The sequence below is a fragment of the Falco biarmicus genome, chromosome 8 (genome assembly GCF_023638135.1).
Source record: "Falco biarmicus isolate bFalBia1 chromosome 8, bFalBia1.pri, whole genome shotgun sequence".
NCBI lineage: Eukaryota > Metazoa > Chordata > Aves > Falconiformes > Falconidae > Falco > Falco biarmicus.
This window is the reverse complement of record NC_079295.1, coordinates 45,016,787-45,039,677: the sequence shown is the minus strand read 5'-3', so window position 1 is coordinate 45,039,677 and position 22,891 is coordinate 45,016,787. Positions and strand designations below refer to the sequence as shown.

The window sequence follows — 22,891 nt, the reverse complement described above, 5'->3', positions numbered from 1 at the left end:
TGTTACCAGGTCCTCAGCACCAATCAGCAGCAGTCCCACACTTCCCCTAGTCTTCCTTTTGCTGTTTACATACTTACAGAATCCTTTCTTACCATCCTTCACGCTCCTCACCAGATTCAATTCCAGGTCACTCTATCCCTGCAAGATCAGACAGCGACTCTATAATCCTCCTCGGTCACATGCCTTTGCTTCCACCTCTTGTATGTCTCCCTTATATGTCTGAGTTCAGTTATAAGCCCCTTCCTCACCCATGCAGGCCTTTGCTTGATGAATCTCAGTTCTATCCCTTCACCTTTGGCTTATGTATGAGCATCTGCTGCTTCCTCAGGTCTTTGCGTAGGTCTCTTTATGGGGGATAGCACGGTTACTCCAAGCCACGTTGTCTGAAACCAGCCTCCAGCCCACCAGCTAGATTTTTCTGATGTCATATGGATATTCAGCTCCCCATCACAACTGATCTTCTTATATCAGCCAATTGTGGCATTTGTTTGTGTTTGCTATGTAAGTGGAGCAGATGGAAAAACCACAAAGGAAGTAGTGGTAGCTAAGTCTCCCCTCTTGCCCTATTCACCCATTTAAAGCCTTGCTGCACAACATGGTATGTTTCAACACCTGCAGTGATAAATAGTAGCACAAACCAGGAACAACCACCCCGTCATGTTTACCCTCAAGTGTTCCTTGGTCACATTGCAACCCACAATAGCATTCGTTAACAAGTGTTAGAACATAGTTACAAATTGAAACAAACACAAATGCTCCGTCAGTGTTATTGCAGACTTCATTAATGATGATCCTTCGCATTTCAGCAACAGCCATTCAAGGATCTGAAAACATTTATATGCTTCTGTGAGCCAAGCGTCATGCTCCATGTGCAAGCCAGATGTTCACAACATCATTTTAGAAATGAGGGAACGAAGTTCACAGGACTGACTCCAGATCTCTTTCCTCCCACTGAGTAATCCACTGCCCACCAACTAGTCATAGGGGAATTATCCAATTCAAGGCAAGGCAGGATACTATTATGGTCTCTTTGTTTCCTTGCATTGTCTCTATTCCCTTGTTCCTCATCTTGTATTTCAATTCTAGCCCTGGAGGGGTACCTCTGAACGTGTCCGCTGCAGCACAGCATGGCACAGAGATGCAACTTAGCTCTACCCAGTACAGCCAGGCGGCAATGGTACCAGAATCTGGGTAACAGAGAGCTCTTGAAGTAGGTCGCCAGCAGCTGCATGCATCAAGCCAGGCCTCTTACAGACAGAGCAAACCCAGTGAATTTGCAGTAGCAGCAAAGCCAACTAGATCAAACATCTCTCCCATTCCAGCCATCTCCCCTGCAGAGCCTGGGCAGGGCCCTGTCCACCTCCAAAACCTTGCACTTCAAAGAGCCAAAATGAGAATCAAGAAAGTGATTCCCGCTTAGCAAACTGACCTTTTTAAGGTGCTTAGCTCCTCCCTCTCCCCCCACACCTTGCTGGCTGAGCAGTACAAGAGAATCCCTTGCAGCTAAAGAAACACCTATGCCTACAAAGCCGCAGCCGACTGCAGAATCTCTCCTACATCCCTCCTGCCAAACTGCTCCACCAGCTGGGTCTCTGCATCGTGTAATTTTTTCAAGATTAATGAAAAATCACACGGCGCTCCCTCTAGTGACAACCTAAGCACATTCAAGCAGTCGGGTCGCAGCTTGCAGAAGCACTGCAAACTGTTTTAGGCAAAACAGGCAATATTTTTACACATGACATCTAACATCTACAGTCTCTCTCATGTCTTTGACATATCCAAACCTACCTTAGTCTCTCTCTCTGGGGCTGCTGCTGCTCTGCAAGCACAGGTCTCACCAAGCTCAAGAGGCTGCTAACAGGATCTGCAGAGCTTCGCCAGACCTCAGTTAAAATCTAGTCTGAGCTGAGAGTGACCTCAAGGTAAAAGCACTGGGCGGACACAGTCACCTGAGCAGGGTCATCACGTGTGCACTTTGCAGCTGGCACTCATTGATCAAATAAAAGCAAGTTCAGGAACTGAAAGCAGCTATGCAACAGAGAACAGCCACAGCTCAAACCAGCATTCCATCTCCTGCATTCGTTCCAGGGACAGCAGAATGTTGTCAAACCCAGGCCTAGTCACCCTAAGCCATGCAACCCATAATATCACCTCCTATAATGTACTCATACATAACCTCACAAAGTGTGGGTGAGATGAGTGGACAGTGAGGTGGGTTGGGAACTGGCTGAACGGCAGAGCTCAGAGGGCTGTGATCCGTGGTGCAGAGCTGAGCTGGAGGCCTGTAGCTAGCAGTGTTCCCCAGGGGTCCTGTTCAACTCAGTCATCAGTGACCTGGCTGAAGGGACAAAGCGTGCCCTCAGCCAGTCTGCTGAGGATACAAAACTGGGAGCAGTCTCTGATCCACCAGAGGCTACGCTACCGTTCAGCCAGATGTGGTCTAGCTACAGCTGGGTGGACATGAACCTCAGGAAGTTCACCAAAGGCAAATGTAGGGTCCTGCACCTGGGGAGGAACAACCCCATGCAACAGTGCAGCACCACAGCACCAGCATAGACACATGGTTGGACTTTATCAGAGAGGCTTGCCATGGCCCCTGGCAGGGGCCACTGTTCCATCATCAGCCCCACCAGACAGCCACACCAACTGCAGTCAAACAACAAGCATCAGCATGATAAAAATGAGATTTTTCTGCTTTTTCTTTCAGGTCCAGAAAGTCTAGGAGTAGCCCCAAAGCACTGACACCTCTTCCTGAGTTAGCAGGGAGCCTGAGAAAGCTGCTGTGAAGGGGGAGAGCCATACTAATGGGGCTTGAGCCCCTACCTCACCCACACCATGGCTGCTCAGGTTAAGGGGAAAGGAGGGAAGCCTCATATAACTGCTACCAGCTCTCACCAGCTCTGCAATGCTGGCTGCTTCAGTTCGTGTTATCTGCCTCATATCAAGGAATCCTAAAACCACAGAATGGTTGAACTCTCCCCCCATGGAATCATCGTTCACCCAAGCTTCTCTCTCTGCAACGCCACCCACATGATGGCTGAAAAACAGCCACTAGCCAGGGTGCTGGGGGAAAGCCAGGATAATGAGAAAGGCACCATCAGAGTCTGGACACAAAGGGAAGACTTAGAGGTGCAGACTGAGCAGGCATGGGGGTGTGGAGAGTCCCCAAGGGATACAAGCCACAGCAACGGGGAATCAGTTGGAAGGGCCCACAGCCCTGCAGGAAACCATGGGGATGGAGGGAAGGGCATAGGGATGGAGGGAAGAGCATGGGGCCAGAGGGAAGGCTCTGCAGCCCTAAGACCAAAGAGCCTGGAGAACTGCAGAAGAAGGGAGGACATCCGCATGCCTGTGTAGGAGCAGCGCATGCACGGGGAGGTAGCAGCCACCACACAACTCCACCAAGTGCCACAAGTGACCCGAGGCAGAGAGGGTCCATCTGGCTGGGGCCAGCCCCCTTATGGCAGGGCTGGGGTCCTGTCTCACCATGCACCTCCACTCAGAGGTGATGGGCAGAGGCCAGAAGCTCTGGGCACAGCGCTGCTGCCAAAAGCCATTCCCTCGCCCATTGCCATGGCATACTCAGGGCAGGTGCTGGCCCGCAGCAGAGAGGGTCCCCAAAGGCCAGGGAAGCTGCAGGTACCTCAGGACACAGCAGGCAGTGCTGGGGCAGTGCAGGTGTCAGGACAGGTCCCAGCAGGCAGGACATGGTGGCAGGAGAGAGAGAGACAGGCACGGACAGATGTGTCTCCTGCTCCTGCTCCTGGGAGCAGTGGTGGAGGATGGCGGATAAGCTTGTGCACTTATTTCATGCCATTTAACTCTCTGCACTATAGCTATTTAAAATAAATTAATTAAAATAATCACAGTGCTGTGGCATCCCCCTGTCCACTGCAAACCAGAAGCCTTCAGCAGAGCAAGCTGTGTCCGGCGTTCCTGATCCTTGATGGAAGCAGGAGCTCATGTATGCTAGACTGGGGAGACCAAACCAGGGCAATGGGCTCTGTGCAGCAGACTTGCACGGAGAGCAGGGCACACGCTGTGCTGCTCCAGTGACAGGGACAGCATGTGGCACCTTGACTCCTAGCGAGGCAGAGCAGGAGAGCGAGAAACAGAGTCCTAGCAGACCTGTGAGGCACCAGCTCCCAGCAGGACACATGAGACTGATTTCTTACGAGGAACAGTCAGTACATACTGCACTCCTACATACTGGCTCCTAGCAGGGCAGGGCCAGAGGGCAGCGCACACACTTCTAGAGGGACACGTGGGAACCATTAGCTCCCAGCAGGACTCGTGACACACTGACTCCCAGCCAGACAAGACTAATGTGTGATGTACCAGCTCCTAGCTGATGCTCTGACTACCAGCAGGATGCCTGTGCTGAACTAACCCCCAGCAGGACATTTGTGATGCACTGGCTGCCAGTGGAGCTGAGCCCCATAAGACACACCAGCTCCCCATAGGACACAAGGGACTGACTGATTCCCAGCACGATACCTGTAGTGCCAAGATTCTCAGTGGGACACATCTAACACACCAACTCCCAGTAGGACACAGCCAACACAAGAACTTTTAGTAGAGCAGAGCCAGGGTGCAAGGTGCCAGCAGAGTATGTGCAAAACACACTGAATCCCAGCAAGGCACACCCACTGTGTGCCAGTTCCCATCAGGACACACATAATGCACCAACTCCCAGCAGGGCTAGGCCTGCCAGTGACGCACCAGCTCCCAGCAGGACACTTGTGATGCAGTGACTCCCAGTGCGACACATATGATACACCAGCTCCCAGTGAGACGCGCAATGCACTGACTTTCAGCACAACACATGCGATGCACCGACTCCTGCTGAGACACTCACAAGCGCACCAGTTCCCAGAGAGAAGATGCAATACGATGACTCCTAGTGTGGCCGGGTCAGTGTGTGAGGCACAAGCTTCTGGCATAACATGTGTGAAGCACTAGTTCCTAGAGCACCAGGCGCTATCTGTGAGACACCAGCTCCCAAATGACACACCAGCTCCTATGGGAAAAGGACTGGCATGCAATGCACAGACCCCTCTGTGCCTGGCTCCCTGTCCAGGGAGTCTCTGTCCTGGCAGAAGAGAGGTCCAGGACAGGACAGGCTGTGTGGCTGGGGGACAGGGACACCATAGCAGGGCTCCCAGTGCCACCTAGTGGGGACAGGAAACGCTCAGGGGCCACCCACCCCTGAAACCTGGGTGCTGCTGGGTGCAGCCGACTTTCCCCCCCCAGGCCAGCCTCTCTCACCACCCTGCCAGAGATCCATAGCTTCTGCCCACAAGCTGCAATGTCCAGAAAACATTACAGCCACTCTCATAAGAGGATGTTTCAAGAAAGCCCCCCAAAAGTATTACATCTTCTGGGGCACACACTGATGCTTGATGCTCGTTTTATCTGCACAGCTATCTGTGAATTATCCCTCCTCTGTGCGTGTGAACTCTGACACACAATCATGCATATACAGGAATGCGTCGCAGACACATCAGCCAAGGAAAACACCAGCACAGCAACAGCTTGTGTGACTGCACAAGTTTTATTCTGTAGGCTTTCTCCCCGAAAAACAGGCCAGAGGTTCTGCGAGATGGAAACAGCAGATGGGGCCATAAAGGTGCGGTACAGAGCTCTGTGCAAGTTTACAAATGGGAAGGCTAAAAATGAGTAACAAATGCAATTTAACCGGGGGTGGGGGGGGGGGGTTTGGTGCACGGGTTATGAGTGGATTTGCAATCCTGGTGTGCGAATGCAATCTTTCCTTCCACCTCTCCAACCAGCAGGCAACCGTCAATCTCTTAAGACGTTTCTCCACTTATCTACAGCCATTTAACCACTTGGCATTTTCTTCCATTCCATCTGCATCCTCAGTCTCTTCCTTCCTCACGTGTCCTTAGCCTGAAAACAATACCTAGGATATTAAGGAGAAAACCATGATACCTTGTGGAAGAGATGGAGCCTTCTCCAGGTGAAGGCACCCTCATGAACACTGGTGTGTCACTCAGCTGGTCTGCCCAGTGTAGTATAGCCCATACACTGAAAACAGACCAAGTAAGGCCCCAAGAAATTACTAGTTTCCAGTAGATACCCCCGGTTCACCTACTAGTCAAACACAGCCCCTCATTGCTCAAAGGATCAGCTACCAGATTTTTGTTGGCCTTAATCATGATTAAGCTGAGCATCTCTCCAGGGAGTTTTTCCAGGGAACGCAAATCCCTGCAAAAATTAAATCAGCTCCAAGATGCTCTATTATCCTCATGATCCACTCTGAAATCAAGGCAAAGGGTGAGGCTGGAAAATCAGGCCCATTGTGATAATGATCTCAGCTAGGCTGGATCCCCAATACTTCTCCAGTAATACATGAGACACGTCTGGAAATGGGGAGAGAGGAAATACATTCAAAAAGAAGTGGTCACAGAGTTCAAGGCAACAGAAGGGAAGGAGCTAACAAGAAACCCTGCCATTAAGAAGGCAATTAGGTAAAATCCAGGGCCTAGGTAAACTAACAGGTTGGTCACATCTCTCTAAACATGAACCCCATACAAAGCCAAGACACCAGGTGAGTAGCTTAGGTATGTTCAGAAAGCCAAATGACATTCCCATGGGGTCACACTGTCCTGAGCCCCTGCTCCCTAGGACAGCCCCTTCTCACCTACAGCAAAAACCCTGCAGGATCCCAAAGAAACACCAGCTGGTCTCCAAGCACTTAAACTGAAGGCTGTCCTCTTACCATGAACTCACCTCCTCTGCTCTCACATGTCCCAGCTGCCAACCTACTGCCTAGTTTCAAAACAGCAGATTTGGGATCGGAGTAGTCAAGTGAGCTGTGGTGGTCCAACAGGCTTCCACACAACTAGTGTCCTCCAAGAGCTGCCCTCTCCTCCCAGAGCAGCACAGTCTGAAAGAAAGGAAAGACATGTGGGCAAACATCAGTCTCAAAGCTGAACTCCTCCAGCTGCTCAGGACCAGATGATTATTTTAAGAGCACTTACATGAGAGAAAGAATAGCTTGGAAACTGCTAAGGAGAGACTTGACTAGGTCCCCTCCAGGTCACCAAGCACACTCAGGGCAGCAGAAGCAGCTCCAGGCTCTTGGCTCTGTCAAAATTTGGTGGCAAAACTGAAAAATGTGGTAGAAGACATTTTCTTTTTGCAAATTTTGCCAACCTGTCACAACACACTGGTGGTGATGAGCTGCAGAGAGATTTGGGCAGGCAGTGGCAGGAGCTAGGCTCAGCACAGGTGAGGTTGGTAGGCACGTTGTGGGGAAGGAAGACTGGGAGACATATGAACATAGCAGAGCTAACACTGTTACTAGGATTGGGGAGAAAACTGGAGAAAGGTGTGTTTGGGGGTGGGATTATCAGATCCTAGAACCGCCCAGGGATAGTCAGACCCATCAGATTCTAAACAGCCCAGATAATCACAGCAGTCAAGTCCCTGCTGGTGCATAGCCTGTCCCAAAGGCAGAGAGAATAAGAAATACAACATGAGGCCAGAGTGGCTTTACGCTACCTCCAGGCCAGGTAGACCAGCTGGCCTTCAGTGCTGCACACCCAGGCAAGCCCTGCTTCCCTCAGCAAAAACCCAGAGGGCTGACCACAACGTGCTTGGGTGTGACAGCTGGCATCTGCATAGGAAAGGGTCCTTCAGCATGACACATTATCATCTAAATCCCAAGACAGATATTAACATCTGTCATCTGGCTCTAGCAAGGCTTTAAGGGTTTGGGGGAATGAAACAGGTAACCCCAGCGTGGCTTGAGAGGAGAAGGAGCTTCCCCCCACCAGACAGCGGCTCTAAACCCTAGACCCTACATCAAAATAAGTTGCAGATCTCAAACTAGACTTCTCCATGGAAACTGAGGTCTCCTCACACCTACATGCCCAAGCAGTCCAGGGCAATGCTCACCAGGGAAGCAAGAGGAATAGCTGGGATAGGCAAAAAGGGGAGCTCAAACAAACGTCTCTGGAGAGTACACATACTAAGCTCCGAGTATGCCTGTACTGCCCAGCAGCTTCGTTCCCTGTCTTGCTCCCAGGTCCCAGTCTCTGACTGTCCATCCACATTGCAAGTACAGCCTTTTCCACACGGGCTGTAGTTTGGACGAGATCAGTTTGGCTTCTCCTAGGTGACAGATCACTGCACATGATGGATCATGCTGGGGCTGCTGAAACCCCAGAAATTACTGACGGTGTCTCAGAGCCAGTGAGCACTACAAGGGACCCATAAGTGACCTGGGCCAAAAATTACACAGTGTGGAAGCGGTCATCCCCAAGCTCTGCGGACTCAAGCCACTTTTCATCATGTGTCATGGGAGTCAGGGAAGAGCAAACTCCCTCTGCAGTAGATGCTGAAGCTCTGTTCTCACCACTGAAGGGAGCTCAGGCATCTGTACCTGGCTGATGGTACAAGTTGTACTGGATAAGAGCAACAGTCTGCCAAGACTAGTGCTCTTCCCCAGCAATGGCACACAACTTGGTAAAGGCCACAAGAAACGAGGTGAGTACAGAGTGATCCCACCTGTAACAGTGCCTTCCCAGCTGCCTACAAACTGCTCCTCAGTCCACCTCCTGAGCTAGAGATTGTAGTTGCCCTGCAATATCTAACAGCACTGCTCAAGAGGTTATGACACATTTTGACTCCTGCCTTTGAATGGGGAGTGAGCAATCCCTACATATCTCATCTGCAAAGGATGGCAAGCCCTCCTTGGAAGCTTTTCAAAGAGAAGTTGCATATTAATATCTCCAAGTTTAAAATTACTTGCTGAAACAAGCTATGTGCCAGGCTGTCCCACCTTTATCTCTGCAGTACTGGGAACATGCCCACAAGAAGTAGACGACCTCCAGATGGGTAGCAGAATAGAAAAACCTGAGGCTGATGTCCTCCAAACATACCACAAACTCATCACATCTCCAGGGGATCCCAGAAGACAACTCTTAATTTATGTCTTCTACATAGAGACCACCAGCCAAAAAGAATAAATGCTGGCCTTTACACTGCCTCACCTCTCTGCTCCGCAAATTAGAGAAGCCCTAATGTTTGCCTGCATATCAGCACAAACATGCTACCTCAAACAACTTGAAGCTGACAGTATTTTAGTCTTCCATGTTGAATACTGAGGACCTGAGCTTGCAGCTTCCTGAGTATGAAGGCAAAGAAACTTGAAGAAAACTGCAGCTCAGTTTGAACCACATTTTTTCTGAGCATCAGTCACTCCCTGTAATTAATTAGATCCCCAAAATACACAAGAAACTAAGAAAAACAACAGCCACAAGCTAAGATGACTGCACTCTATCAAAAAAGCTTTAATCTCTATGCAATGAATAAATAACTCTGACGTAACTATACACAGCAATTTTTCATCAGATGTCTGAGTATCAACCTCCCTTTCCAGACCTACTCTGATACAGCTACCAGCAAATGTGCTGATGGAAAACCACTGGCCACATTCACAAATGTGTCTAAAATCTAGCACATGAATCCAGCAGAAGCTGTTTCAAGAACCTACCACACCACCTCCTCCTTCTATAGCAACGCCACCTTGCAAGCCTCAGCATCTCTCTGTGCACTCCATGGGTATTTTAGCCCATAGCCTCACCATGGAAAGCACAAATACTGCTTTTTCAAGGATAAACAAGAGGTCAAAATCTGAGTGGATATTCCCAAAATCCATCAGACATCTTGAGGTTGGAAAAAAAAAATAACCCCAGAGCATTCAAATGCAGCTTTCCCAGGTGTATGGCCAACAGACTCTGTACCCAAACCAATGCCAGTAGCTGATGGATACTATTCATCTCCAGATTCCCAGTCAACTGGAGTCAGAATGTGATGATTTTGTGTGCTACTGGCCTCTCACTGGGACAATACAAACAAACAGGCTATTTCTGCACTAACAATTGTCCCTTTTCAGGGAAGGCTCTTTCATATCAGGCAGCCCATATTGCTACTGCTTAATCAGGCCGAGATTTAAGGAAGCCTGCTGTGAGATGACACAGATTGCTTCCTCCCTCGGGAGCTGGCGATCACCATGGTCAGTGTGTAACCGGCAACCCCTGCAAAAAGAGTCCCCATTATACACAACAGCTGAGTTCTCTTCTTCCTCTGCCAGCTCTTGGCCTCCATAGATCTGGACTAGGACCAAGGAGCCACCCCAGATGTTGGCCTTTTTATTCTTCGGAAGTCTTAACTGGCCACAGCTGGAAAGCAACGACTGAGGGAATGTGTAGCTGTTCACACATCTCTTCTGCCTCTCGTGTCAGCTCCGTAGACAGAGCTTTGTCTTGGTGTAGATGAAACCATCTGCTCAGTGTCTGGCAACTCCAGGCAGGCAAAGGGCAGGGAAGGCTGCCACAGCCAGCTGCCTGCCACCCAGGCAATTCCTGACTGTGCTGAGCAGCCAGGGCAGGGCAGCTCTGGCTGAGAAGGACCACCAGCATGGAGGGGAAAGGAGGATGGCGCACATTCCCCACGACAGGTCTGGAACAGGGCACCAGGATCAACCCAAACAGCTCCAGGTAGCTGAGACCTTTTGATCTCCCTCCTTCACGACCTCTGTGAAAGACTCATCAGGTGCCCTACAAGAGGCACTGGTGAGGGATTGTGCCTCCAAAGCATGCAAGTCTGCTGGGGCCCTGGTTCTACCTTCCTGTCAGGGTGCCAGAGCTAAGCAGTGTACCATCTGACGTGGACCTAGCATGGGTTCAGCAGCCTTACTCCCACTTGGGTGTTAAAGTTGTTGTTGAGATGCAGAAATTAGGCATGCAGGATCCCCAGCCACACATATCTCCAAACTCTCTTCCATCCTAGCAGGGGAGATAGTGTGTCCCAGGCAACAGCCTGATTAGCACCATCACCATCCCACACCTCAAGACTCTTCCAGCCTGCCTGGCAGCTTCTGCCTTGGGTCCCTATTCCAAAGCTCAAGCTTGTGTCTGGAAAACACTTCACCCAGATCAGAGCCTGCTATTACTCCGTGCCCAAAGTCTCCCCTGATTTGACAGACTACATCCTCAGGCTGTACAAATGACTCCAGGCCTGTGTCCAGACCCACTGCTATTGCAACTTATTTGAGCACTGTCTTTTCATCGAGCCACTCATCATCATCCCTGCATGGGATATCTCTGCAGCCTGGAGATCAAGGTGAGCAAAGACCACTTTGTATAGCAGGTGTGCAAGAAATCAACTGAAAGTTGCAGCAAGCTGCACGGTGATAGCTGCCCATCATTGACTTCCCTGCCCCTGAAAAACAGTCCCATGGGAAATTCTTCCAAATCACACAAGGAGCAGAAAATGTAGTTTAAGAAGGGAAAGTGTCAGCAGCTTTCCCTGAAGATGTTGCTTATAATTATTGAAATATATGTATTTGTGGGGTCTGCACATGAGTGTCTACACAGGCACAAACACAAAGTACACAGCTATGTGTCCAGCCATTTTCTCTGGCAAACCTAAACAAAAAGCACCCATTTCTTGGTGTCAGCTCTGCTAAAGTACAGCTGGGCTAAAAGTGATGGAATGAACAGTACTGTGAACAAATACACCATCCAAATTGCAGAAAGGCTGCTTCTATTTCCCATGCATTTGTAAAACTTATATAATATTTTAATAGTCAGAGGAGTTGGAGATGTACATTTTTACTGCTGCTGAAGTGTACCCTAGTTGTTTCAGCTTGCAGGATAAGAACAGGACACACGGGAGGTCCCAGACATGTTCCCAGACAGCTCCTGCATCCCAGGCCAGTTTCCTAGATGCAACTGTGGCCTCAGAAGATCCCACACCAGCATGCCTGGCCAAGCTCTGCAGGAGCAAGACAGCTCCTACAGGGAGAGATGGCTACACAGGAGCCAGGAACCAGTAGGAAATCAACAGGGCAGCTTCAAAACTGACAGCTTCTCACCTCCTCCAAACTTGGGAGATGTGGCAATACCACAGGGTGGAATAAAACCAAGTGCATTTGATTTCTAAATGTCCCCTGACTTCACTTCATCAGCTATGCTATTAGAAACACATGCAAGGGAATGCATTATTATTTCCAGATATGATTTTCATCTGAGAGTCCCTTTCAACACAAAGTGTAGCTGTGTTACAGCTGAATATCATTTCAGGCAGATTTCTCCACACCAGCAAGAACAAGCTTCACCCTAAGCAGGTTAGAGCTGATATGGATCATTTCAGAAGACCATCATGGCCCACTGTTAGCAACAGGTGCTGCCTATTAACCTTAATTAAGACACAGGTGACACTAATCACTTAATTGGTCCTTCATTAGGATCTGAAAAACCTTTATGCATAGAAAAAAACCCACACATCTGGCCCAGCTTAAGATACCAGCCTTCATCATCTCTACCTTGCTTTCCCCTCCACGTATTTCCAAGCCCCTGGGGAAAACCCACATCAGGCTCAGACCAGCAACTGTACAGGAGCTGGAAGACCTCGTCACTTCCTCCCCAGCCAGGCTGGCACCACATCAGAGCTGTCACCAGGTCTCTCCTGTCCTACTTTCCTGCAACTGGATGTCACTACATGGGAGTAAGGGCCTTGGAGACTCTGGGACTAACACGTGCAGTTTTCTAGGACAGCATGTTCCCGTTGTGAGCTCCAAAGAGCATGTCGAACACAATGGAGAGCCAGCTCCCACTCAGAGGCAGTTCATAGCACCACCAAATTCAGTTTTAGACCCTGCTCTGTCTTGGCCACAGCAAACCACTCCTTTTGCGCAGCCCATTGGCAGAGCTTGGTGCCTCCCAAGGATGCTCTCCCTCCTCCAGACCCTCTGGAATGGAAGGACCCTGAGGGCCTTCACCATGGAGAAGCCATCTCATGAAAACCCTTCCATGCACCTTGACTTCCCATGGCTTCCTGACCTCCTGCAGCCTTGTGTCAGGAAGGGCAGCGAGCAGACCTAGTGTGAGGTTACCATAGCCTTTCCACACCTCTCTCAGGAAGCTCAAAAGAGTTGTGCTAGGAGAGGCTGTTGCTCCTTCCCAACACCCATAATCTCCTACAACAGGATTAGAAGAGCACAGGTTGATAAATGCTTCTTCTGAGACATCCATCCCACTATGGGCTGCCCCTGCCTTCCCAAAAAAATACCTTTGGGGTCTGGGTTTTTTCTGGGTTACAAGCACCACAGGACAGCAAAGGGTGACCACTAAAGAAATGTTCATCCAGGTCCTAAGGTTCAGTATTTACATCACCGAGCACCACAGGAATCTTGCTGCTGCTATTAGCTGTGATCTTTTGAAAACCAGACACTATGATATAGCAGTACCAGTATATTAAACTGCATGAGAATAGTATGAGTATCTGCACTCTCACGCTGTTGTAAACTCCTTGACACTATTGTATCTGGGGCAAAACAACTCCTGGTCACAGTTCAGGAGCTGGCATGACTAAGTAACCTTCTCTATAGGTTTCAGCAGTTGTGTTCAACAGCATGGGCACAAACTGCACTTTGGTATCTGTGCCAGAGAACAACGTCATAGCAATGAAGCCGAGGGACTGTGAGATGAGCCATGTCAAGAGGTGTCCAGCACCCAGGGGGATGAGAAAGCCAAATTTTCCCCATCGTCCCACAGTACTGCAAACAATGTGCTACAGCCACACAACAGAGTTAGTGTGCAAAAGAAAAAAAGAACCGCCTATCTGAGCAGCCCAATTCCTGCCTCGGTTTGTTTCATCTCCAGCAAATTAAGCATTAAAAAATTAAGTAGATCCAATAAAATGCAAGTCAGTCCATCCCTCGCCCTATACTCCAACAGCAGGAAAACAACAGCTGGCTGGAGCTGGCAGTTAAATGGGTATCCAAATGCATCTTGCAGCCTAAAATCCTCACTCAGTGGAACAAGGCCTCAGCATCTGACAAGGCCACCGACAAAATTGCTCTGTCACCTTGAAGCTTTGTCAGAGGCTGTCTGTGCTGGGCACAAGTCTTCAGTGGAGCCTGCATGAGGAACCAAAGGCCTCTTTGCACTGGGCTCAGCCAAAGATGCCCAGAAGCACATTAGGACTGCACCGGCTTCAGCCCTTCCTCCAAGGGAGCCTTTGCTTCATGACCTTGAGGTGACCCACCCCGAAACTCAGACTGTCCAGCTGACTCTTCTGTGGAATCAGGGGAAATCATTATCATAAACAAAATAATCAAAGGATTCACATGTCTTTCCCTACCGTGTCTCCAACAGCTCTCCTACACCCTTCCATCTTCTGCTTCCTCACATGTGCTGCCCCTGTCCTCTTCCCTCCTGTCTTGTGATCTTCCAAAGATGCTGCCTGAGAAGCAGCAGAGAGCAGAGCAGAGACATTCCCAGTGCTAACAGCAGAGCACAGGACCACCCGCAGGCAGAGCTTCACGCTTGCCAGAACTTTCACTGCAGACCTCCCTGGGGGACAGCAGCAGTTAGAGGTTTTCCACCTGACAGCAGGTTTCTAGCCTTCCCCGCTCTGCCCCTTATTGTACACGAAGGACACTATGCCAGTGTACCACTGCTCAGCAGCTGGGACATGGGACACCCACCTCATGGCCTCTGCATTACACAGCCAGGGTGCAAGCCCCCAGCACAGTCCAGCTGCATCCCAAATCCTTGCCTGCCAAGACCAACAAGCCGTGTGATTTCTGAGGGGACAAGTCTGCCATACACCACAGGGAGCTCAGAGCCATCTCGCTGACAGGCTGGGAGTTTGTTACCCTGGAAGGTGAAAGTGGTCTCTGCAGCAGGCTGAGAGCAGCTGGAGAAGCAGTCAGCCTCCCACCCACCTGCCAGGTCCTTGGCTCCTTCAGAGAAGCCTGCCTGTGTTTGGCCAGACACTGCCACTTCCTGGCAGCCTCAGAGCTGTGAAGCAAAACTGCTCCAACAACTCACCTCAGCTGCTGGTGGAGAGACATAGCCGGCGATGACAGCCAAGGACCTGCCCAGGCCAGCAGGATGTTCTCTGTAACCATTAGCAATAAGAGTGGCTGGGACCAGCACCATCTCTGTCCATCAACTTGGCCTCCTGTCCCAGCAAGTCAAGAGGAACAGAAGATGTCTGTGAGACCCTAGAAGTTCCCAGCACAGCGGATGGCAGCCTGTTCTTCTTGCATGCTGCCTCATCACACTCAGCCAGCACTGAGAAGCCAGCTAGCCAGCCAGAAGGGATGATGTTGCACAATTAAGCTTTGGGACAGCAGACTGAGCTACCAGTGGTGGATGCTAGTAGCTTTCTTAACTTTGCATTTAATTTGATCTTTTCTTTTTGTTTGCTTAAAAATCGTACATTAATTAGTGAACATGGAAAACTAACACGGAGCTGATTCTCATCTGCTTTACAGACAATACACTTGTTATGGGGGGGAACGGTAATACTACACTACACAATTTCCTACCCAAAGCAACCATACCATGGTCTAACAATGGGAGCAAGCTTAAACTGGGAGAAACCTTTGGTGAGACCTGCGAACTGGAAAATTCTTTGTGTTCTCTTTGTTGCTAACCCAGAATAGTGTAGGTCTCAGAGCTGGACACCCTCAAGCTGAAGGGTGGATTTCAAGCACACAGAAAAGATACTAAATAAATTCTGGAACATTTTCACTCATCTCTAGATGGGACGAGCTTTGCTCATTCGATTGTCTCAGTCACTATAAAACTTGTACAAGGAAACCAAGTCACACGCAGTCCCACAATGGTGGGCAATGGGGCTTTAAAAGAAACCCTTGTGAGACAGCCCCATCACCATCACAGCAACTCCTCAGGTGCCTGCCTGGGTAGCAAGCCCCTCTGTACAGCTCAATGCCCCTGACCCGAGCCAGGGCCAGCCACACTTACTGTGATTTCCTCCACCATTACAAATCCCTTCTAATTCCCTCTAAACCATTCCTCATCTCCATCAAAGTGCAGCTCCCTCCCTGCTTTGCCCAGTGGGGATTAGCACCGCCCCTTGGAGCAGGGACTGCAGGCACGGTGAAGGCAGAGCAGGACTCGCCCTGCCTGTGGAGAGGCCTCTCCCTGCATCCCTGTGCCACTGCCCTGATTTCATGGCTAATCTGAACCTGTCACAAGCCAGCACCCACTTGCTCCCAGCCTCCCACTGCACCTCACCCAGGAGACTGAAAGCAACTCAACAGTCTCAGGGCTTTCAGGCACTGGCTCCAGCCTGCAACGTAACATCTGCACACAGATCTGGGGGCTCATCCCTTCCACTGGGAGAAAGGAGCAAGCAGCAGGACAGGCTGCTCCACCAAAGAGACCTGACATTGTTTATAGAGGCAGTGATGAGAGATGGCTCCAGCCCCCTATGCTGTAACCATTCAGAAGTAACCATTCCATCACATGGTAAACTCCAAACCCTTTGTCCATCTCCAGATTGCTCCCTCCTCCAAGACTGCTGCTGTAGCCTCACTATCTCTGGCAGGACTGTGGGGGACACCTTCACTGACAGGGAAACAGCACCAAAGAACAGCCATAAATTCACAGTGGTACTTGCAGTCACCCCTTACAGTCCCACAACTCCCAAGAGTTAAGAGATTCACAAGCACAGCCCAAGTTTGGTGACAGCACCATCAGTTTGACAAGAACAGGTAAGAGGCCAGACTGGCTCCCCTTCTTACTAGCGCAGGAAGGTTTGGGACCTCAGGGGCTATGCTGGAAGATGCTGCAGTTAATGCCAGGATGAGCCTGAGCTACATGGGGAGCCTCAGGTTTGGTGATGGGCAAACAGCATCACACTGGGCTGCAGCGTGGAGCACCTAGCTGCCCCAGTGAGGTGGCCAGACATAGCTAGATGAAGGCACTTCACACTTCAAGAGTGCTTCAGCAGCAGGAACATACTGGCTCTGACCAGGAGGCCACTGTGCATCAAGGAGTTAGCAATGCATCTATAACCCGAGTACACCTGTGCCTGTGCTACACTGGGCTGTGCTGGGTGTACAGAATGTTCTTCAGCCTGGGCTGTGCAGCACAAACCCCTTGGCTGCAGGAAAGGCTCAGCCAGTGCATCGCCCTGACAGAGCCTGCAGGCAGCGGCTGCTCATCCCTGCTGCTGCCTAACTGCGAGCCGCAAATCCTCCTGAGAACATCCTTTAGGAATGGAGTCGTTTTCTTGTAAGAAAATTATATAATGGCTTGGATGACCAAAAGGGATAGCTTCTCTTCATGGATGGGATCTGCTCTGAGCCGTGGGAGAAATCTATCCAGAGTCTGTCAGATGCTGAACAAACATGGAGTGCCCAGCATCTGAAGGGACATAAGATTTACTCACTATATATACTCCTTATTCTGTCTTATTAAATCTGCTCTTTTATTAAGACAGTTGGGCTTTTCCTGCCGAGAACTGACTCACTCTCACCTCACCCCCGCCTGGTGCAGAACAGGGAGGCAGGGAGGACACGCAGCTTCCCTGTGCAGCATAGGCAGCACACAACATAAGGGCGCAAGGTACATGGGGCTAGTGGGTGGAGGCACTTGACACAAAGGGGCCAAAAGGACAGCAGGGAACTGAGTAGTTGGGGGAAGAAGAAGCTAAGGCACACAGCCTGTGGCAGGGCCGAGCCAGATCTCTGCAGCTCTGTTTCAGGCAGCTGGGACTCCACTGCAAAGTGCTCATCCCTGTGTATTTCTAGCCCTTGCCCTTACCATGGCTTGTCCACTCTGGATACAGGCGCAAACCCGACTGGAAGTCCCAGCCAGGATGTCCCAGCCCATGCCTGGACCACTCTTTACTCATTGGCCAGCCCTGTGCTTAGTAACGACCAGTCTTGAGAGGTTATTTGCTGGCTACTGCATAAGAAGATGCTGGGATTTCTTTTCCGTCTCCAGTCTCCAGCACTGGTCATTTCTGTCTCCAAAGGAAGCCTCTGGCACAAACGCACAGGGACACACACACTTACTTCCCCAAGGCCCCTGCTCCAAGAAGGAGCATCCCCAGGCCACCCCCGCATGACCTCACGCTGCAGCTTGCACTGCAGCATGATGTGTCCCCAAGGCAGGTCCCAGATGAGAACACAGACATGGGGGATCAGAGAGGAGAGGAAGAGTTACATCCACCTACAGCTCCCGCACCAAGCCTCAAGGTTGTTATGTCCTGCCCACAGGCTGTAGCTGGGACTTTACCACCTCAGGCTGTGAATCAGGGATACCCACTGGTAACACTAGCCAGCGCTTTCCCTACTGCAACAAATATAGCCCCAATGGGCTCCAGCATGAGCCCCACCTCCCCTGCACCAAGAACATGGGAAAACAATGTGACTGCAAACCATTGCCCACAAAAACAAAACAACTGAGCCTTTCCTTGTCACTCTTTTGGATGGAAACTGCAGAGGAAAGAAGCAGGGTCCAGTGGAAATCCACAGGAATAAACCAGGAGAAAGAAATGACCCCAGACTCTCCCCACTTCATGTGGCCAGTGCTATACCATCAGTCTGTGACTGACAGACCTGAAGCTCCCTAGAAAGATCAATCTGAGGCCCAAATGCCTTCAAAAGTTCTGCATGCTGCCTGACAAGGGCTTAATATGTTGAGCGAGCAGGGGCTGACCTTGTGCACAAGGTGAGCAAAGCCTAAGATCCAAAGTCCTAGGTGTCACACTTTCCATGGCTTGGCCACCATGACCAGGTTTCCCCAGCCAGGCTCTGATAGGCATACATGCTGCTGGAAGGACACAGCCACTCAGACGGAGCCCTCAACAAACCCGGGGTGAAGGTTCCCTGGGATGAACCAGGATGTGGGGAAGCATCTTGGGGTGACTGGCAGTGGGTCAGCAAGAAAGGAGCAGAACAGATGACCTCGGACCAGCTTTGCCTTTTGGCAGACTGTCAGAAGCAAGGGTGTTTTGCAGTGGTCAGACCTAAACCGATGCTTCAACTCCCTTTTCTCATCATGCCAGCATGGAACTGGGGAATCTCACTGGGGCATTTGCTGCAATGAGTTCAGCTCCAGCAGTTAAAGTTAGAGCTTGGCCATCTGTCTGATGCTTCCATAATTTAGGTGGACAACTCATGGTAACTTTTAAGGACCTTGTGACTGCACATGTTGCTGCTTTCAGATCTCAGCAGCCATGACCACTCTGCTGACAGGCATCCCAGGCTCCCTGAAGCATCTGTTGTCTTATTAGCAGAGCCTCCACTTGGGATTTATTTTCCATCCAGAATTTAAGCTGAATTTATGTATTAACTAAAGACTATTAGTGCCAAAAATAAGTGGAATGCCACTTGCTCAGCAACACAGGCCTTACAAAAGACCACGTGACACAGCCAACCCACCCAATCACAACCCCAGAGAGGCTTTTTATAGACACCCACGTCTGATGGAGTGCAAGTGATGCTCGGCTTGCTGCAAGCTTTGCTCTGCAAGCATCTGATTGCAGGGGGAGGGGAGGGACATCTCCCCACATCCACAGGCAGGAGGCACAGTTCCTTCCACTCTGCTGACTGGGTAAGCAGCCAGGTAGAAATAGAAATGGTTTAGGAACAGGTAGTGGCAGAGCTGCCTCACTTCCCTGCCATAAACACCCACATATGCAGCACGCAGCCTCTGACACAGCATACATGCTACTGAGCATCTCAGTGCAGTATTCAAACATCCATCAAGGGTCCTCCACTTCCCTCTGTGCAAAACTGCTCAAGGGAGGAAAAAGACCAGCCCAACATTGCACAGCTCTAGTTGACAGCAGCTTCTCTGTGTCCCAGGTTGTTCCCCAAGGTATGTTTTCCTTTGAGTATACCCCACCTCCCCAGCACCAAGCTGGCTCAAGCTAGCAGGAGAGTGACACTGATGTGACTGAAGGCTTCTGCAAGGACTCTGAACAATGTCCACTGAGAGGGATGTGAAGCCACAGCAGCAGCCCCAGGAAGCCCACACAGCACAAGCTGAGGCACAGAAGGGTCAGTGGCAGGTGGAGGGTCGCCCTCACATACCAAGACAAGCAGAGACACCTGCTTGGCATGGCCTCTTCCCTTCCACTGCTCCCTGTCCTACTCCCCTCCAAACCAGCCACCCTGCACTCTTTTCCAAGCCATCCTCAGCTGCTGAATGTGGGACGGGCAGTGGCCAGTGTGGCTTTGCTGGTCTGGTAGCTCTCTGAAGCACACCCAGTACACTGGGCTGCAAAGGGGCCACTTTGGCCATGATGCGGTGTGAGGCAGCACACAGACAGCCCATGGCCCATGGCTTTGACCCAAAAGAACATTTGGGAAAATAGGTCACAGGCTTGAAACAGAGGTCAGCAGAGCTGGGGCCAGTATAGTTCATCTATACAAACCTCTATGCTCTTGCAGCTGCTTGCAGAGGTCTGAACAGTGGCTTTAAGCCATCAGTTGGACCAGAAGCCCCAGGCAGGCTGCTGCACTCCATGCTCCTGCTTGCCCCGGGACATGGTGTGCTGGCAGAAGCATTCCTGTGCTCACAGTCCCACCTCAGGTAGGATGCTTGCTTCCCAAGCTGCAAGGCAAAAAGGCAAAAAGTCCACCCAGCAGCCACTTTGGTCCTGTCATTTCTGTGTCATTGATCTGCATGGGAATACAGAGCAGGGAGAGCAGGCAATGGCATCTGATAATCAGGGAACAGGCAGGTCCACAAACAACAAGCCCAGCACCAGGCGTCACCTTGCCAAGAGTTTGTGAGATACAATCCAGTCTGGCAAAGCTGGCAAAGAGCTGCTCTTCATGCTATCCTGGCTCCCGCTTTGCCCAAGAGAGAGCCTGGGTAGAGCTCAGCCCAGTGCTGCTACAGCCCTGACCTTCCCAGGGACAGCACCCAGCCACTCTGCTTCCAATGCTTCCCAGCCCCCAGCCCTGCTCTCTGTAGCCTGGTCCCTTCACTGCACATTCACTTGAGAAAGACTTAAAACAAAAGCATAGTTCATCCTAGGAGCACCTGGGATGGGCTACGAAGAGCAGCTCAGAGAAGCAAGCCAAGACCACCAGACAGACCATGTGCAAGAGGGGGCCGCAGGCAGAGGGTGCTGGGCAGGATGCATGGGGTCTGGGGGTACAGCAGTGCCTCCCTGGGACACGTGCTGTCAGGTTTCAGACACAACTTTGGGAGTCTGGTCCTCAGCCCTCCCAGGCCAGTGGTGAGTTGAGGCTGCCCTGGGAGGGTGTCGGGAACGGCAGGGCAATCTCCAAGAGTGTGCAGAGGGCCTTTAGACTCCTACCTGTCCTAAGTGCCTTTGGCAAGGACAGGCAGAGCCTTACAGAGCACTGGATGAGACCTGCAAGGAGGGAAAGAAGGGGGAGCAAGCTGTGAGCATATTCTGGACCTGATCCAGAGCAGCCTGGGTGATGGAAGCCCCAAGGAGTCAATGGCACGGCTGCACAAGAGCTCGTCCACGTGTCCTTGCACACCATTTTGACAGCAGTGGAGAGACCTATCCCATGGAGCTGAATGGGGGAGATGTTACCCCTCCACAGCCCCTGCTCTGAGGGGATAGGGAACGTAGAGACAGAGTCCAAGGCCAGAGGACCACAGTGAGCACCCAGGGGCAGCTCTGGATCCACACTCTGTAGGCAGACACAAGGCTGCCTGACTCCATTGCTCCTCTTTTACGGGGAAACCTCCACTGAATCAGCAAGGAACCAGGAGACATCCAGCAAGAGCACTGGCCCCAGCTGCCTCCTTGGCCAAGGGTCTGTGGCACTCTGTCTCACAGACACTAACTCACAGCCCAGCATCCTCAGACAAATACGGGAGATCCAAATACCCACCAAGTCTCCAGCTGTCTGCAGGCCTTTGGTTACAGGCAAGTGAGAACCACATGGGCAACAGGTCCAGGGGGCCTTCCACACACGGTCACAGAGTGGGTGAGGTTGGGGGGATCTCTAGAGCTCCTCTTGTCCAACAGCCCTGTTCAATCAGGGCTGCCCAAAGCCCATTGACCAGGACCATGTTGGCAGCTTTTGAATATCTCCAAGTGCCACTGATCTCCACCCTCTGGGCCTGGCCAGGCAGCCAGTTTTCAATCCCCCACACTGCCTGCTCATCCAGCCTACACATCAACAGCTTGTCTATGAGTGTCTTATGGGAAATGGTGTCAAAGGCCTTCCTGAAGTCCAGGTAGACAACGTCCGCTGCTCTTCCCTTGTCTCCTATGCCAGCCACTGCATCACAGAAGGTGATCAGGTTGACACAACCATCTTCCTCTAGGCAGTCTCAGACTTTTGTGGCTTTGCCCTTCACTCAAAAATCATCCAATTTCCTACAAAAACACCTGTGTCTCACCAGCAGACTCCTGCAAGAGAGAGACCTAGAAGGGATGCTGAGAGCCTTTCCAGGCAAGCAGGTTCAACCTGTGTGCCCTGCATATTTAGTGGCACCAGACCACTTCATATTCCCTTGTCTTATCCAAATACTGAATTTTGAAGAAATTTTCCCCTAAAATAGTTCTAAATGGAAAAAAAAAAGTCATTGAAACACCTTCAAGTTTTCAAATAGGGTGCAGCCTCAGAGCACGCTGCAGAAAAAGGAACCAAAGCCATCATTAAAAATATGTTAAGGTTTTCTTAGCTCAACTACAATTATCGCTCCGAAAGCTGAGGATGTACGATAGAGAAGAGTGTGTGTGGGAGGGAGGAGAGGAAAAGGGGAAAAAGAGAAAGTCAACCGCAGCATGGAAGGAAATTCAACATTGCCAAGTGAAAGCCACTGTGCTGGGCAGAATTTATTTCCTTGCAGAAGGGTTTCCCATGTAATCTGTCACACAGAGGAGAAAAAAAACATTATTTTGAAGAACATTGGCCATGAAAGTAAGACTTCAAGGAGGGGGGTTTAACTCAGATGCTGCAGCCAAGACATTAGCCTCACATATGCCATTCCCCCACCTCCAACAAAGGATGATCTTAGCCCAGCATAAAACTGCTCTACATAAAATCCTGTTACAAGCCACACTTGCTGGAAGGTGTGAGTCTGTTACA

General features: G+C 50.7%; 1 protein-coding gene and 1 long non-coding RNA gene across 5 annotated transcripts in view; both read right to left on the bottom strand.

Moving 5' to 3' along the window:
- The window catches only part of NRG2 (neuregulin 2), a 165,844-nt gene that overhangs the window by 129,615 nt on the left and 13,338 nt on the right, over window positions 1-22,891 (bottom strand). The gene's annotated exons all lie outside the window — the stretch shown is intronic.
- Window positions 5,544-8,176, bottom strand: LOC130153903 (uncharacterized). The gene is made up of 3 exons (XR_008823530.1): window positions 7,005-8,176; window positions 6,754-6,910; window positions 5,544-5,923 (listed from the first exon to the last, which is right to left on the bottom strand). It is a non-coding gene; the product is annotated as an uncharacterized LOC130153903 (long non-coding RNA).